Source organism: Oryzias latipes, chromosome 1, assembly GCF_053564925.1.
Source record: "Oryzias latipes strain Hd-rR chromosome 1, Olatipes_Hd-rR_3.1".
NCBI lineage: Eukaryota > Metazoa > Chordata > Actinopteri > Beloniformes > Adrianichthyidae > Oryzias > Oryzias latipes.
The window spans coordinates 28,731,536-28,750,580 of record NC_136237.1 but is presented as its reverse complement, the minus strand read 5'-3'; the positions used below and the strand labels follow the sequence as shown (position 1 = coordinate 28,750,580).

Sequence of the window (19,045 nt, the reverse complement as noted above, 5' to 3'; positions counted from 1 at the left end):
TGGGACCAAGCTGTCAGTCGCACAGGAAGTCTGATATTTTGATGACAATATGTCATTTTTGCTGTATTTTGGTCATTTGCAGGCCTCGCTCTAGAACGAACTCCTCCTAGAGATTTGAGAGTAATGACTCCAAACTTTGGTTTTGTAAACTAGACACATGTCCGATGTTAAATTGCAAAGCTTTTAAGTTTTTATGGATGTTTGTGACCATGGCGGCGCGTCAAAATTGGAGGTCGTTTCGAAAACACGCCATGAAAAGAAAAATGGCCATTACTCAGCCATGCATAATCCAATCTGATCCAAAATTGATGTGCATGATTGTAGTCTGACTCTGAACACATCTGCAGTGAAAAAATCTGGAAAAAGTGTAGCGCCACCTGCTGGCAAGAGGAAATGACATGTTTTACTTGGAGCATCACTGCTCCGAGTAGGATGAGCCGACACACCTGAAAATGACGTCCACCTGTTGAAAAGCCATTGAAGTTTACTCTGACAAAAAACCATAACTTTCAATGCGGGGGTGTGGTCGTGACAGAGCGGCAAAGTTGGGCATCTCGCTATGCACACAAAAGTTGCTCTCACGTGCACATTCCTTGTCCAATCTCACTGAAATTCAATGGATATGATGAAGCTTCTATTCTGAACCCATGGATATGACAATCTTGGACGAGCTCTATAGCGCCACCTAGTTATTGCATTGGGCACATTCTGCCCTGTATTTTCTCTTTGCTTTGTCCGATGTGCATGAAATTAAAACTGGAGATACTCAGAAGGGTCCTCTCTCATCATGTAAAGTTTCATGGGTGTACACCTGACGGTGCCTGCGTAACAGGAAGTGGTCGATTATGTGCACCCAAATAATAGAAATTTATTATAAATCAGCCGTTTGTCTCAGGAAGCTGAGATTTCAGAATTAGATGCCTTTAATAACCTCCAGCTTTGATATGTAACACTATAGGGTCTACGAGAAACTTCATCACTTGATTTTTTTAATGAAATTTTGGACTGAACAAAGATTTTTAGCATAAATTCTGTTTAGGTTATCAGCACCAAGAATTCAACTTTCATAGGCATTTATGTGCTACTGCTTCCTAAAAAAATTCAGAATGATTGAAGTTACAGGTGACATCTTAGAGAGCATTACATCCAAAAAGGTCCGAAAACGTCTTTTTAGGCAAAACTGCAAACACCTATTTTTTTGCATAACTTATCTTTCAAATATCAGCACAAAAAAATTAAAAACGGTAGGGATCTGTGTTTGCTGCCTTCCATATTTTTTTCAGACTTAAAAGTGTAACAGATGATTTATAAAAAATCCTTTTCATCCAAAAACCTGTGTTAAATCTGTCTAGACTCCAAACAAACATTTTTTTTATGGTAACTTATGTTTCAACAATCGACACCAATTTTCACAGACCTAAAGCTGAACATGTCCCATAGCTCCCTGAATATTTTCATAGATATAAAATGAACTGGTCATTCTAACATCTGGCATTCTAACATCTAACATCTTACATGTCAAAGCCTCTCTCAGCCTGGCTCTGCTGAAGGAGTCGTGTTACAACCCCGCCCCCTCCTGCTGGGACCCCTGCTATGTAAATTAGCAAGCAGTGAACAGAGAGATGAGTAGTAAGAATGGCCATTACTCAGGCATGCATAATCCAAAGACAGCCAGTTAAACACTGAAAGACATATTTTTTCGGTATGTCTTTCATACATCTTTGGTATTAAAAACTCTCCAAGATGAATGTGCCTGACTCCACCTGCAGGTGGATCACAGACTTCCTGACGGACAGACAGCAGTATGTGAGGCTGGGGAAGCTCGTCTCAGATACTCGGACCACAAGCACCCGATCCCCCCAGGGCTGTGTCCTTTCACCCCTGTTACTCTCCCTGTACACAAACAGCTGCACAGCTGGTCACCTTTCTGTCAAACTCCTGAAGTTTCCTGGCAGAAAAGATCCCCTCAAGAAACACTGCAGGCTGTTCCATAAATAAAATATAGTTTTGCCATTGCCTTGCAGCTCGAAGTTCAAGTGATTTAGTTTTTCAGTAATTTCAGTCAAAAATGCAAGTTCAGATTCACCAAATTCAAATTCACCATATTCAGCAGACATCTCCTCCAATAGCACCTTGAAAATCCTGTGCTGTTTTGCTTTGCCGCTGAGGTGTTGATTTTCACAATAGGAGTCATCATGTGTCCAGAGCCAATCACTTGTGCACATAAGGCCTGCTGGTGAATGAAGCAGCAGTAATGCAGACATTTTGGAAAGTCTGGGTCAGCTTTACAGTGAGTGATGAAACCTGTTTGTCTATTGATCATAGCAGGAGCCCCGTCTGCAGTCACTGCTACCAGCTTTACTAATGGTACTTTTTCTGCACAAAAACTCCTTCACCGTGTTATACATTTCAACTCCTCTTTTAATTGTCTGTAAGGGCAGTTGTGTTTTGAAAAATTTTTTAGACTTCTTTATATTTATAGATATGAAGATTTCTCAACTTAAATAAAGCAGCCGATTGAACTTCTAAGAAAAGTCCACCAGAGAGAGTCAAAGGGATTACAATTCGGCCTCTAGGTAGCAGGTGACCGTTAAGTATTTATGCTGTAAAAGATTTTGTTGTTCTTTGACAAAGTTCACATGCAGCAGGCTTCCCCCACCAGCAAAGCATCATGGGAAGTATGACGTCACAACCCCTGAATAGCAAACGTTTCTTGTGAGATGTATCTAACAGAATCACCCACAAAACATTTTTTTGAACACAGACATAACACAAAGAAGACAACACACCACCACTTTGGGATTGGAATGTAATTTTATTAGATTTTAACCCTTGGGATCAAACTAAAAACGGAGCTGTCTGATTGGTCCATGGGAGAACTCATGCCAATGGGGCACAAACCCAACAGCTACAATGTTCCCTAACGGACTAATGATCAATAAAATAATTACTATAAAATGTTCTACACATACATACGGAACTAAACGAAGTAGAACTTCTATTATTTCATGAAAGCAATAACATGTAATCAATCTACTTCATCAAATACGAACGATAAAATGCATGATGGGAAAAACCACAAGTCAAGCAGCTGGTCAAGCCATTGAAGGCAGGGCATTTTCGTCTGAGTACTCCCTCTGCTCGACCCCTGCTGGACGACTGGAGAATCACACCCCACAGAGAATTTCGCTGAAGCTTGCCGAATTTGAGCAAATCAGTTCTTTTCAGAACTTTCTCATTTCCTCTGCACTTCGATCTTCGACGCTCCTGACCAGCAAGGAAGACTACAGGACCCCCAGTGAGAAGAACTCGACCTTGCCAGACGCACTGCGCCGAGGACGCCTTCAATTTGACTCGAGGTTTGTCACGACCATTATGAATTTTCCCGCGACTTGTAAACGAACCATTACTTTAATCGACCATCGACACTTTTTTACATCGCCACAACGACTACTCACCTTCTGATTATCAATTTTATTGAATAAAAAACCGTAAAAGTTGCTTAAAATTGATTAGACGAACGCAAATAATTTGACCTTTTACTTCGTTGAACCGGAAGTGATGGCGGGCATTTTGTTTCGAACGTAATTTTAAAAAGACTTTTCAAAGCAAACCAACCGACGAATTTTCTTTTTAAACGGACACAAATGTACAAAATGACATGTAGAATCGATACTGGTCGACAAACAACAAGTTTCTATCAGTTTCAGAGATCGTTTTTTTTTGTAGTCTATCCACCATCTTTGTAGTTCTCAATTAAATATTCGAATGTAGTTTTTACGGTTTTTAAACCACATTAACCAGTGAAACTCCTTTCTAATTGATCAAATACATAGCAGTTCACATATAATACATTTTGAACGCGTGCCGACCCGTGAGTATTTCCACTGAAGATCAGTTCCAACCTATTTTGTACTTTTTAGGTTTTAAGTTAAATTTTCAGTGTTTAATAATTTCATAGGACACATGTTAAATTTATTTGTGTATAAATGTTTTCATATAATCTATAAGTGTGGCAGCCAGTATGAATATATTTGCAGGAACACACACAGATTTTAAAATGGCTGCTTGGCCTCCTGTTCGCTTTAGGATTGATAACGTTATTATTAGTTTATAAATGTTTTTATGGTCTTGGGCCTTCATATTTGTCTGATATGATTTTAATGTATGATCCCCTGTGGACCCTGAGGTCCTCTGATACAGGCCTTTTGGTTATCCCAAAAGTTAAAACACACGGCAAGGCCTCATTCAGTTTTAATGGACCTCCTCTATGGATTAGCCTCCCAGAGAGCATCTACCATTTCATGTCTATTAAAGTTTGTTTATGTATTTATTTTTGTTTGAATTAAATGTTTTTCCTTTTACATTTTTATTTGTAACTCCAGAGTTTTCCTCTGAGGGATCTTCCACACCAGTGACTAAACCTTTGTCTGGACAACAGAGAGAGGAGCTGTTTGCTGTTTTTTCCAGAGAACGTTGTGTTTTGTAAGCCATTAAAGAGTTTGGTAAAGGTAAGTTAAATTTGCAGTGTTTAATAATCTATTATAGCAGTGATCCCCAACCTTGTTTCAATAAACTTGATTGCACATTTTTTAAGTTAACGGACAGGTCTTTGAGATGTTGGTGGAGGATTACTGTAGCAACGCCACGCAGAAGGAGGAACAGATGTGTGACATCACACATCCCAGCTTTAATTTAGACACCCATGGATAGAACATTGCATGGCTCTCATCATCCTCCCCCCTTCTGCCACTCATGGTGCAAAAAAGAAAAATGTAGCTATTTTTTTCTGGAAGTAGAAGGCTCCTCTTCTGTCTCCTGGCTGGGCCTTTTCACCTATGCAAAAAAAACTTTCCAAAGACGTTTGTTTTTTACTCATTTTGCTAGCTCCTGGGTTTTATTTTAGCGATAACTTATCACGTGACTGAGAGGAGCACCTTGGTCTGTGTTACTATGGAAGCGATTCTGTAGCATTAATAAAAAGCAAAGTCAAAACCAGAAATGCCTTTTAATTTTCAAGATGAAGCTGCATTTTTTGACTCAAAAATAAAATGAAAAAGCCATCCACCAAAATGCTTTTTCATTTCCTTCTTCAACACTGATTATTCTGTCACTTAATTAAAATTAAAATGAAAATGGTATTTGACATTTCATTTTCAAGACGTTCCATGGTAAATGTGTAGCATAATTCATTTAGAAATGTCTAATTTGACATTTAAAATGGATTAATAGAAATGCTTTTTATTTTCAAAGTGAAGCTGCATTTTTTGACTCAAAATTAAAAAGAAAAAGCAATACTTCAAAATGCTTTATCATTTTATACTGCAACACAGCTTTTTTGTCACTTAATTAAAATGATAAAGAAAATGGTATTTGACATTTCATTTAAAAAAAGGTGCATGGTAAATGTGTAGCATAATTCATTTAGAAATGTCTAATTTGACAATAAAAATGGTTTAACAGAAATGCTTTTTAATTTTCAAAATGTAGCTGCATCAAATAGCTCAAAATTCAAATATAATTCAAATATAATAGCAATATTTCAAAATGCTTTTTCATTTTATACTTCAAACCGCTTATTCTGTGTCATAATTAAAATGAAAATGCAAAGAGGGGATTGCATTTGCATTTTAACATCCACCCTGCAAAACTTGGAGCAATATTCATTTCTTAAAAGCATTAGCAGAGGGGAGGCGGGGCGATGACGTCACTGCTTTCTCCGTGTGTCCGCCTGCTGAAAGACACACGCACCAGGAGCAGACTGTTAGTGGCAGAGAAGAGGGTTTTGTGATGGTTGTGAACTTCTGATGAGTTTGCACAGCTTCTCAGGACTAACTAGCAGCATGTCCGTCTTCTGCGGTCCTCCTCCTGACGCACGCAGACAAGCTTTTTATCTTCGGACCGCCAGCTGCCTTTTCATAGCGGAGCGCGAAGCTCCGATCGCTGAAGGCGGAAATGCTGCTACGATGATCCGAGAAACCATCATATGAATTTGTGTTTCCAGTGGTGTCCAGAACAAAATAAAAACTGATGTAATTCTCACATATTTACAAATTTATTTGCAGCTAAATTTGCTGTTTGACAGCTGGAGCTCCATCAACAGACAGATTTCTCCATGCTAAACGGTTGCTGGTTGGACCAAAAACACTCACTCAGCGTGAAGCTGCAGGAGACTATCTTCATAATGTGCTTTTATTACTGTTATGATTATTATTAAAGGCCTGCTCTGCTTGATCATATGTTTGTAAATCCGTGCGGTCAGACGACGCTGAAGAAGTTGGGTTGGGATTCACAGCTTCTGATTCAAGAGGGAGCTAAAGGAACATTCTGCTGCATTTCTCGCATTAAGATCCAGGAATCCAGGTTTGAGCAGGCCAGGTCCAGCGGTTTGTGAACAGGACCCAGTTTTAGGTGATCTTAATGCGAACACAGACACACCAGGTCTCTCAGCGACAGCGGCCGTACACACGGAGAAAGCAGTGACGTCATCGCCCCACCCCCCCTCTGCTAATGTGTTTAAGAAATGAATATTGCTCCAAGTTTTGCAGGGTGGATGTTAAAATGCAATCCCCTCTTTGCATTTTCGTTTTAATTATGACACAGAATAGGCGGATTGAAGTATAAAATGAAAAAGCATTTTGAAATATTGCTTTTATATTTGAATTTTGAGCTACATTTTCAAAATTAAAAAGCATTTCTGTTAATCCATTTTAATTGTCAAATTAGACATTTCTAAATGAATTTTGCTAGACATTTACCGTGGACCTTTTTTAAAATGAAATGTCAAACACCATTTTCTTTATCATTTTGATTAAGTGACAGAATAAGCTGTGTTGAGGAAGGAAATAAAGCATTTTGAAGTATTGCTTTTTCTTTTTAATTTTGAGTCAAAAAATGCAGCTTCATTTTGAAAATCAGAAAAGCATTTCTATTAATCCATTTTAAAGGTCAAATTAAACATTTCTAAATGAATTATGCTACACATTTACCAGAGAACGACTTGAAAATGAAATGTCAAATACCATTTTCATTTTAATTAAGTGACAGAATAAGCTTTGAGGAAGGAAAAGAAAGCATTTTGGGGGATTGTTTTTTCATTTTATTTTTGAGTCAACAAAATGCAGCTTCTTTTTGAAAATGAAAAAGCATTTCTGGTTTTAACTTTGCTTTTTATTAATGCTACTGAATCGCTTCCATACATTACTGGTGACATAGACGGGTGTGACAGTCACACAGAGAATCGGGCATCTTTTCAAAATAAAACATCTTTCAGATTCAGATATAAATAAACCGGAAGTAAAGTAAGTTATTTATTATTTGCGGCCCGGGGGTTGGGGACCACTGTATTATAGGACACATGTTACATTTATTTGTGTATAACTATTTTCCAATAGTCTGAATATTTAATTTTATGTTTTTGATTATTTGTCTGTGTGGTATAAATGTATTGCTTTATGTATACATAATAGAAATGAGAATTTTATTTTAATGGTGGTTTCATTTTTTTATTTTTTTTTTAGATGCCACGAAAGAAGGGATTTAATATGCGTCGCACCAAAGTGTGTAAGGTTCAGGAAGAAGGTAAAACTTCTGGTTGTGTTTGTCTGGAGCAAATACAGAGGCCTTTGATTTCTGGAATGAAAGTAAGATTGACAAATTCAAGTGATAGTACAACATCGCTTACATGTTGTGTTGTGGCTGCAATCAACCATGTTGTTGCTCCAGTGTGTACATGGAGGGACGCTGATGTTGATAATATTAGAAATGAAGGTGTGCAGTTGGTTTGTTCATTTAATGGAAGTGATGGATGTGTGAACAATTCCGAAAAGTTATTCAAGGTTTCTGAAAAGCTCAGTGTGTTTGGAAGAATTTGGGATGTTGCTATCAATGAGCCTGTGTATTCTGGTGATTCAAAGAGTGAAGATTTTTCACTGTTGTATGAAATGATGCAGGAGCGACTGATGGAGGAAGATCTGTGTTTGTTGGATTTGCAGGGTTTCGTTTGTGCTGTCATTCATCACAAAGAGTATTTTGTTGTGGTTGATTGTGGTGCACGAGATTCATCTGGAATGTTTTCTAATATTGGAACATCTGTGGCTGTCTTCAACAGTTGCTTTAATGACTTGATGTTGCACATTTGGAACTTGAAAAAGTCTTTGAATGCAGAATGGTTTGGCATTAGTTCAATGTTTGTGAAAGAAGCTTCTTGGGACGGGTGTAATAATACATTTGGTTTGGGAGCAGAGGATGCACGTGTGAATCAGTCAGTTTTGGGCAAAAGACAGACTGGTTTTATAAAAGAACATGTTCAGGAGTTAAATGACAAAATTGTGGTTGGCGATAAATGTAAAGTGTTAATGGAATGCAAAAATACATTGAAAATTGGAAAAAAGGGCAGTAATTTAAAAAAAAAATCATCTTCAGTGATTTTAAATGAAAACAATTGTAACAGATTTGACACAGAACGTTGTGTAAGGGGATCTTTTCATCAAGGAGATCGGCAGCTTCAAAACAGAGGTGTGCAGTGCATGGCAATAGCCCTGGTGAGTATGGCTAAACACACGCATCGTAGTGTTTTTGAGTGGGAGGCAACAGACTTGGACCATGTTGTGTTTCTTGGTGATCAGCTTTACTCCTCGGTGTGTGAAAACAAAATCATCCCTGGAAATTTGAAGTTTTTGTCAGTACCTGATTTGCCCATGGATTCTGAAATTGATGGTAAATTATTTAAGTTTGAGTATGGTGAATACGTTTCTGGGATTGTTAATGTGAGTAATGGTAAATTTGTTGACAGTGGTGAAGTGATAACTCTTAAAAAGGGACTGGAGCACATGCTTGTCAAGTATAAAACATGTTTTTTGACCATAGGCAGTAGTACTTGTGCTGTTATTTCAGAAAACGGCCATTATGCTGTGGTGGATTCACATGCACGCAGTGGTACTGGAATGGCAGATGTAAATGGAAGAAGTATTATCATGTACCTTCCTAGTCTTAATGATTTATACAATTATATTTGTTGCCTGAGTATTTCACTTGCAGGGAAAGAAATGGCTTTTGAAATTGCATCCGTTGCTGTTACTGACAATGATCATAGTGAGAAAAATAAACAAAGTGTGCTTGAGAAGGATTGTAAAACTGGATTAAATACTGGGTCACAGTTTGGTTTCGGGTGCAGTTTAGATGTTCAAACTGGTCCCTTACCGTTGCATGAAAGTAACAGAAAGCGTAAGCTTTCTACTGTGCAACGTGAATCAAAGAAGACAAAATGGTATGATGCTAATGAAGCTAGTTTGGATGTTGAGTTTCTTGATGTTTCATCAAAGAAACTTGAGTTTTACCCTGTTGATTTTGATGTTACACAAGCATTGTGTAAACAACTGAATGTGCATTGTGAAAACACTGCTTGTTCTAACCCTCTAGAGGTTGATATGTTGGGAATTCCATGTCAAACTGATCATATAGTAGCCGATGGCAATTGTTTTTTTAGGGCTGTGTCCAAAGTTATTAGTGGTACAGAGAAAAATCACATAAAGTTAAGACGTGCAGTTGTCACACATTTACAAAAGAATGTTGGAAATTATAGTTCTCTTTTGAGATCTGAAAATATGTCTGTGGATGAATATCTCAATGTTTCTAGAATGAGATTTTCTGGTAGTTGGGCTACAGAGGTTGAAATTCAAGCTACAGCTGACTACTTGGGTGTGAGTGTGTATACATTTCACAATGAACGTTGGTTGAAATATGCCTGTCAACGTAAGGCCATATCTAAACAAGGCATATATTTGCAAAATATAAATGAGTGTCATTATGAAGTTGTAACTTGCGTTGAAATGTTTCAGCAGCAGCGTTGTTTTGGGTTGTGTAAATCTATGGAAAAAAATAATTTGGGTCATAATATGAGGCAACGCAAAAGAGACTCAGAAATGCTGTCAGAAGGAGATTGCAAGAGTGTTAAACATGGCAGGTCTGAAGTTGGTGATTGTAATGAAGTTTTGTTTAGTGCATTGGTTAACAATGATCACCAAAACAGTGAAATTTATCAAAGTAACAATTTAGTTGAAAATGCTTTCAGTTTTTATCCATTGTCGTTTGAGAGTGCAGTTTTGTTGTCAAAACATATTGATTTAGATTTTGTGAAGCAGTATGAAGACATTCCAACTAATAATGTAACGCTTGGTTCTATTTGTAAGACAGAGGTCACATTAAATGATGGCAATAGTTTTTTTCGTGCTATTTCTCGAGTCATTAGTGGATCTGAAAATTGTCATAGAAGAGTTCGACTGGCTGTTGTTAAGTTTATGCTAAAGAACAGTGACATTCATATGAAGTTGCTGGAGAAAGGATATGCCACAGTGTCTGAGTACATTCAAAAGTCACGTATGAAATATGTTGGCAGTTTTGTATGTGAGATTGACATTCAAGCTACTTCAAATGTTTTGGGAGTAGAAATTTTTGTACACAATGGTAGCATATGGAGAAAGTATAACCCTGTAAATAAAATACTTGGAAATCAAGCAATTTATTTGCGAGAATGTGGTGAGAAATATTACGAGGTTGTTGTTTGTGTTCATTGTAGTGGTAAAATTGGGTGTGCCAATTGGTGTAAAAGCAATAGTATTTGTTCTGAGAAACCACTGTTAAGATGTCGTTCTTTTCAACCACATAATGTTAGTTGTGATTCAGTTGGTGAATCTTCCTTTTCAAAGTATCTAAAAAAAAGGAGATCTTTTTACCACAAAATGCAATATCAAACAAGTGAACTGCATAAACAGAAGAAAAAAGATATGAGTAAAAGGAAATATGCATCTGATTCTTTGCGTAGATCCAGAGCATTAGAATTGAGTAAAAATAAATATAGGGAAAATGCTATGCATAAAATGTGGGTTAAAGAACGTAGTTCTGCAAAATACAGAACTGATGATTTACACAGACATCGTGTTAAAAATGGGAGTAAAAGCAAGTATAAATTTGATTTGTTACACAAACATAATGTTAAGGAAATGAGTAAAAGAAAATATCAGATTAATGTTACTCATAGAGAAAATGTTAAAGCACTGAGTTCTAGAAAATATCAGAGTAATGTTACTCATAGAGAAAATGTTAAAGCACTGAGTTCTAGAAAATATCAGAGTAATGTTACTCATAGAGAAAATGTTAAAGCACTGAGTTCTAGAAAATATCAGAGTAATGTTACTCATAGAGAAAATGTTAAAGCACTGAGTTCTAGAAAATATCAGAGTAATGTTACTCATAGAGAAAATGTTAAAGCACTGAGTTCTAGAAAATATCAGAGTAATGTTACTCATAGAGAAAATGTTAAAGCACTGAGTTCTAGAAAATATCGTCAAGATCCTCACTTTAGGAAAAGTGTGTTGGATGGGATGAAATTGAAGCGACAATTGAATAAAAAACAGTTGGAAGAGTTTGATGTTGTTATGAAACAATTTTTGGATAAAGTTAAAGATGGACCTGGGTTTGTTTGTTGTGTATGTCATAGGTTGTTATTTGAACATCAAGTATTACATTGTAAAAAAGAGTTGTACAGTAATGCAGGACTTGGACTTATCGCTGATCAATGTATCACTTCTGGTTATTTGCATATCTGCAATGCAAACTGCTCAAAAAATTGTGAATGGATGAAAACATCAAGAAGCAAATTGTGGATTTGTTACACGTGTCATGCTAAAATCAAGAAAGGTAAAGTACCAGCTGAAAGTGTTAAAAATAACTTAGAACTTGAACCTATACCAGCGGAATTGGCATGTTTAAATCAATTAGAACAACATCTAATAGCGTTACATATTCCATTTATGAAACTGTTAGCATTGCCCAAAGGTGGACAGAATGGCGTGCATGGACCTATTACTTGTGTTCCTGCAAATACTGAACAAACAACTTATTTGTTACCACGCATGTCTATTGAGGGTTCTCTTGTGCCTGTGAAATTAAAACGGAAGCTTACTTATAAAGGACATTATGAATATCAGTATGTTGATACGGAACGTGTTAAGCAGGCTTTACAGTTTTTACAAACCCATAATTATTATTATAACAACGTGAAATTTAATAATGATTGGATTAATGGTTTTTGTAAAGAAACATCTGATGTGGTAGAAAAAGATGTTGAATGCACTGCAAATGTTGACGATTCAAATGTTTTAGGAGATGAACTTCTGCATGATAGACAGCAGCATTGCATGTTCCAGGACACTTGTCTAATGCCAGTAGACATTGGTCAAGAGGCTTTGGATCAATATTTTGATCACATTTTGAATGTAGCTCCCGCTGAAGGCAATAGTCCGGTGAAGTTGTTGTCCGATATTACAAATGAGGCTAAGTGTTTTCCTGTGTTGTTTCCTAAGGGTGGACCAACATATCATGATGGAAGACAACATCCTTTAACTCTATCACGATATTTTAACAACAGGATTCTTAATGCTGATTGTCGTTTTGCACAAAATGTGGAATATATTTTTTTTGCCCAATATATGACAGAATTAGAAAAGGTCGTTTCAAATGTTTCGATTGCAGTAAGAAAAGGTAAGTATAATTTTAAAAATAAACGAGTAGTTACTGGAGAGTTGTTGAAAAGTGATGATTCTATTAAAAGGATGTTGGAATTTGATGATGGGTACCGATTTTTAAAACCAATTAGAGGTACGCCAGCTTTTTGGCAGGCGGCCCAGAAAGACCTCATGGCTTGTGTGAGGCAGCTTGGAATCCCCACATGGTTCTGTTCATTTTCTTCAGCTGATATGCGTTGGAAGAATTTACTTTCCTGCATTCTGAAGCACGAAGGTAGAACTGAAACTGTGGAGCAGTTGGAATGGGCAGACAGATGTGAGCTTTTGCGTCGTAATCCTGTCACTGCTGCTCGGATGTTTGATTTTCGTTGGCATTGTTTTCTGAAAGAGGTTCTTATGTCGCCTGCATGTCCTATAGGAAAAATTAAGGATTATTTTTATAGGGTGGAGTTTCAGCAACGAGGCTCACCACATCTTCATTGCCTGTTTTGGATAGAGGATGCACCTGTAATTGACAGAAATACAGATGCTGAAGTGATTGCATTTATTGATCGTTATGTGACTTGTGAGTTACCATCAAATATTGACTTACTGGAAATTGTAACATCTGTGCAAAAACACTCTGAAACACATGCGAAAACATGTAAAAAAAAAGGAACTGTGTGTCGTTTTAATTTTCCTAGACCACCTTCTGCGCGTACATTCATATCACGTAGCACAAGTGCTGAAGAGACACAGTCTTGTCAATGTGTGTTATCACAGAAAGAGTCTTGCAACTGTAAAGAAAATGCACAGACACCGCAATTGAAGAAAAAAGAGGCTTCTGCATTGATTGCACACATTAAAGCTGCTCTCTCAACTGATGGGCCAACTTATGACAATGTTGAGGATTTGTTTGAATCTGTTGGGTTAAACCAAAGCACATTTGAAACTGCATATAACTGTTGTGCTCGGAAAACCCATGTTGTGCTGAAACGTCAACTTAAAGAAGTTTGGATTAATCAATATAGCAAGCCACTGTTAAAATGCTGGAATGCTAATATGGATATACAGTTTGTTGTCGACGCATACGCATGTGTTGTGTACATCATTTCTTACATCTCTAAATCAGAGAAGGAAATGGGTTTATTATTGCAGTGTGCACAAAAGGAAGCATGCAGGGATGGAAATGCTTCTGCCAAAGAGAGTCTAAAAACATTAGGCAGTACATATTTGCACAACAGAGATGTATCTGCTCAAGAAAGTGTTTATAGACTGACAAATGCACATTTGAAAGAGTGCTCTCGGAAAGTTGTGTTTCTTCCTGTTGGTGAAAATACTGTTAAAATGAGTTTACCGTTAAAAGTACTTAAAGAAAAAGCATCAAAGCATTCTGTTAGCACAGATGATATGTGGATGACAAGCATTGTGGATAGATATAAGAACAGACCTAAGAGTGATGATTTTCCTTCAATGTGTTTAGCAGTATTTGCTTCCGAATTTCGTGTGTTGTCAAAAAATGAAAGTGCTGCTAAGCGAATAAAGTTGAACAACAACACTGGATATGTTGTAAAAAGAACCCGCACACAACCTGCTGTTGTACGTTACGTTAAGTTCTCTGAAACAAAACAGCCTGAATTGTTTTATCAAAGCAATCTGCAGTTGTTTTTGCCATACTACAGCGATAGCCAGCTGAAACCTCAAGGTTTTGAAACGTATCAAGACTTTTTTCATAAGGGCACGATAAGACTTGGTAATTCAGGTCTGCAGTTGGTAAAGTCCGTGGTAACATTAAACAGAAGTAAATTTGAAATTGATGGTGATAAATTGGTTAATGCTCAGCAAGGGATAGATAATGCTGGTGTAGTTGAAGATGCCTGGTGTGAATTATGCCCTGAGCAAGAATTGGAAAGACTTGAGTGTCAAGAGTTGTTGCAGAACCAAAAAAGTGTCGATGATGAACAGGAATTTGATATTCCTGATTTAAGAGTTTCTGCTCAACATAGCCATTTCTTTCAACTGAATAACACAAAAATGCCTCGTAGTGATGGCTTGGCTTTAATTCGCTCTTTAAATGAAATTCAGATGGATATTTTTTACCAAGTGAGAAAATGGTGTGTGGAAAAGGTTTTGGGAAAAAAGCCAGAACCATTCCACCTGTTCATAACAGGAGGTGCAGGGACTGGTAAAACTCACCTAATTAAAGCAATAAAATATGAATCAAATAGACTATTGTCTCCTCTTTGTCGTCATGTAGATGACATCTGTGTTTTGTTGACGGCTCCCACAGGAATTGCTGCGTTTAATGTACAAGCAAGTACTATACACAACACTTTTTGTATTGGTAAAGATGTCCGCTTACCTTACACACCACTGGGTGAGGAAAAATTAAATTCTTTACGTGCCATTTACAGCAGTTTACAGATTTTGATAATTGATGAAATATCCATGGTAGATCATAATTTATTAGCATATATTCATGGGCGTCTGAGGCAAATAAAGCAAACTGGTAACTCTGCATTGTTTGGAAATGTTTGTATTATTGCAGTTGGGGATTTCTTTCAATTACCTCCAGTGAGAGGAAAACCATTGTATGTAGAAAATGTGGGTATGGATCTTTGGTGTGGTGTGTTTGAAATTGTTTGCCTAGAAACCATTGTACGCCAAAAAGATCAGGAATTTGCCAAATTACTCGGCAGAGTTAGGACACGATGCAAAGGTACTGAAATGTTAAAAAGTGATATCCAACAATTGAAGTCACGTGAAACGGGAGAAGGCAGCTCTGCTTTACATATTTTCCCAACTAATGGTCAAGTAAATCAACATAATTTAACCCATCTACACTCATCCTGTCCAGAGTATGTAACTATTAAAGCTCAAGATTATGTAAATTGTAAGGAAACAGGTAGACAAGTGTTACTAAGTGGTAATCATTCAAATGCTAACAATACTTGTCTAGCAGAAAGACTTCTTTTGGGGAAGAATGCACGTGTCATGCTCTGTAAAAATGTTGATGTGGCAGATGGTCTTGTCAATGGTGCATGTGGAATTGTGACTGATATTGTCTATAGAAACTCTGACTTTCCACAAATTGTTTTTGTGAATTTTGATAATAAAGACATTGGAAGACAACGGAAGAAACAGTATGAAAATCATCCAGGGCTTGTCTCAGGTTCTGTAGCCATTGTTCCAGAAGAGGAACGAGTCACAGGAAGAGGTGGTCTGAGACGTCAGTTTCCTCTAAAACTTGCTTGGGCTTGTACTGTTCATAAAGTTCAGGGTCTTACCATTGATAATGTTGTTGTGTCTTTGAAAAAAACTTTTGCTCCTGGGCAGGCTTATGTTGCATTAAGCCGCGTAACAAGTTTGTCTGGTTTAATTATTCAAGATTTTAAGGAACAGGCCATTTACTGTAACAAAACAGTTTCTGAATATGTGGCAAACATGCCTCAATATCTGATAAATAAAGAAAATCTCACTTCTAGTTCATGTGAATTCAGCATTTTCCTCATGAATGTGCAAAATTTACAGTGGCATGTAAAGGACTTAGCTTTGTGCACAAAACAGTTACATGTTAACTGCATAGCTGTAACTGAAACATGGCTTCCAAATGCACCTTTAACTGATGCATTGAACATCAGTGGGTATAATTTTTATAGTATGCCACGCTCACTGTCTTATAGTGGAGTAGATCCTAGACTGAATGTGATTAAAGGCTTAAAACATGGTGGTGTTGGAATGTACACCGTTGAAAATATCCTGTTTGAACATGTAGAGATACAAAATGTAGATATTGAATGTTTAGTGCACAGATTTATTACATCAAACATAGTCGTGGCAGTTCTGTATCGTCCACCATCATATGCCATTTCATTATTTAGAGAGAACCTTAAGAAATTAGTTGATCTTTTGGAGCCCCTGGGTGATACCATTGCTATAATGGGTGATTTTAATGAAAACTTAGTAAACTCTAAGACAATAACTGATTTCATGGCACATAAAGGTTTCATTCAACTGGTTTCTGAAAACACAACGTTAAAAAATACGATAATCGATCATGTGTACTTAAAAACAACAAACTATAAAGTCGAATGTACAGTTGTACAAACATACTTTAGTGATCATGATGGGGTTCTTTGTCGTTTTACACATGTAAGTGACTGTTGATGATTGTGGCAAAGGAGAAAGGGAGAGATGGCGACATCTTTATCTCTTTTAAGTCACAAATGTCTGACTTAATATAAAACGTCAAATGTTGAACTCAATACATGCTGGTGTCAGTTGTTGTGGCGAAGGAGAAAGGGAGAGATGGCGACATCTTTATCTCTTTTAAGTCACAAACGTCTGACTTAATATAAAACGTCAAATGTTTAACCAAATACATGCTGGTGTCAGTTGTTGTGGCGAAGGAGACGGGGAGAGATGGTGACATCTTTATCTCTGTTAAGTCACAACGTCTGACTTAAATTAAAACGTCAAATGTTTAACCAAATACATGCTGGTGTCAGTTGTTGTGGCGAAGGAGACGGGGAGAGATGGCGACATCTTTATCTCTTTTAAGTCACAAACGTCTGACTTAATATAAAACGTCAAATGTTGAACTCAATACATGCTGGTGTCAGTTGTTGTGGCGAAGGAGAAGGGGAGAGATGGCGACATCTTTATCTCTTTTAAGTCACAAACGTCTGACTTGATATAAAACGTCAAATGTTTAACCAAATACATGCTGGTGTCAGTTGTTGTGGCGAAGGAGACGGGGAGAGATGGTGACATCTTTATCTCTGTTGAGTCACAACGTCTGACTTAAATTAAAACGTCAAATGTTTAACTAAATACATGCTGGTGTCAGTTTTTGTGGCGAAGGAGACGGGGAGAGATGGTGACATCTTTATCTCTGTTAAGTCACAATCCTCTGACTTTATGGAAATATGGTTTCTTTTCCTGCATCATGAATACATATAAGGCATTACAAATTTACATTTTTTTCTGTAGTTAGCAATTGAGTAAAGAATCAAAATCCTTTTTTTGCATATTTCTAAATTTCAAACCATCTGATTTACAAACATATTACAAGTACTCAAAAAGTACTTCAGAAAGTAATTGAAATTTATGTATCTATTGCATTCCTATGGCCTAGTTATTCATGATGCAGGTTTTGCTTTCCTTGCCATGTGACTTCAAAAAAGCAAAAGACATTGGTAATGGTACTCCCAGTTACTGGGATGGGGTTCGATTCCCTACAATGTCCGTGTTCTGAGGTCACATAAACATTTTTTTAATGTCAGTGAATATATGTCTTCATGAATTAACTTTTTTAATCAGAGAAATTTCTATAAATCTCGCCATAGGAGAATCCCCACCGCACCCACCCAGACTAGAACATCAACGGGGTCCACTTCACAGCCGTGAGGCTGCAAAGTTAAACTCCAGCTTCCCCAGAAAGGGCAACAACCACAGACCAAGCCGACAAGCCCTGGCAGAAAAAATCCGCACAAGAAACACTGCAGTCTGTTCCAAAAAAATATATAGTTTTGCCATTGCCTTGCAGATCACAGTAAAAGTGATTTAGTTTTCCAGTAATGTCAGTCAAAACTGCAAGTTCAAATTTACCATATTCTTATTCATACTCACCATATTCAGCAGACATCTCTAATAGCACCTTGAAAATCCTGTGCTGTTTTGCTTTGCAGCTGAGGTTTTTTATGATTTTCACAATAGGAGTCATTATGTGTCCAGAGCCAATCACTTCTGCACATAAGGCCTGCTGGTGAATGAAGCAGCAGTAATGCAGACATTTTGGAAAGTCTGGGTCAGCTTTACAGTGAGTGATGAAACCTGTTTGTCTATTGATCATAGCAGGAGCCCCGTCTGCAGGTATGGCTACCAACTTTTCTAATGGTACCTTTTTCTGCACAAAAACTCCTTCACCGTGTTATACATTAAAACTCCTCTTGTAGTTGTCTGTTAGGGCAGTTGTGTCAATCATGTTAAATGTAGCTTGCAGCTCCAGAAACCAGAAGGAAGACTGAAGCCAAACGGTTCGAGCAGGGCGTTGTTCTTGGGGCGGTCGCCCATGCCAGGCGGTCGCACGTGCTCGGGCCCGCTAAATGCTACTTGTAGCTTTAATTATTATTATTATTATTATTATTCTACCGGAAGAGTCGCCTTTTTGAGGCCTTTAACATACCCCAAAACTCACCAAATTTGGCACACACATCAGGAGTCGCGAAAAATTTCGTATTTTATAGGAGATTGGCATGGGCGCAGAAAAACGGCTTGATAGCGCCACCTACAGTGACTTTTGTCCCGACGCCCCGCATACGCTTTAACGTACAAGCTTGATTTTTACAGGGCATGTTCTTCAGATGGAGACCTACAAAAAAGTCTGAAAGGACCCACCTGTCACTCGCACAGGAAGTCTGATATATTGAGGTCAATATGTCATTTTTGCTTCATTTTGGACATTTGCAGGCCTCACTCTAGAGCGAACTCCTCCTAGAGATTTGTGAATAATGACTCCAAACTTTGGTTTTGTAAACTAA

General features: G+C 37.5%; 1 long non-coding RNA gene across 1 annotated transcript; it reads left to right on the top strand.

The window, feature by feature from the left end:
• The first annotated feature begins 1,849 nt into the window (after window positions 1-1,849).
• On the top strand, window positions 1,850-17,883 carry LOC144994570 (uncharacterized). The gene is made up of 2 exons (XR_013658133.1): window positions 1,850-3,359; window positions 4,386-17,883. It is a non-coding gene; the product is annotated as an uncharacterized LOC144994570 (long non-coding RNA).
• The last annotated feature ends 1,162 nt before the right edge of the window (window positions 17,884-19,045 follow it).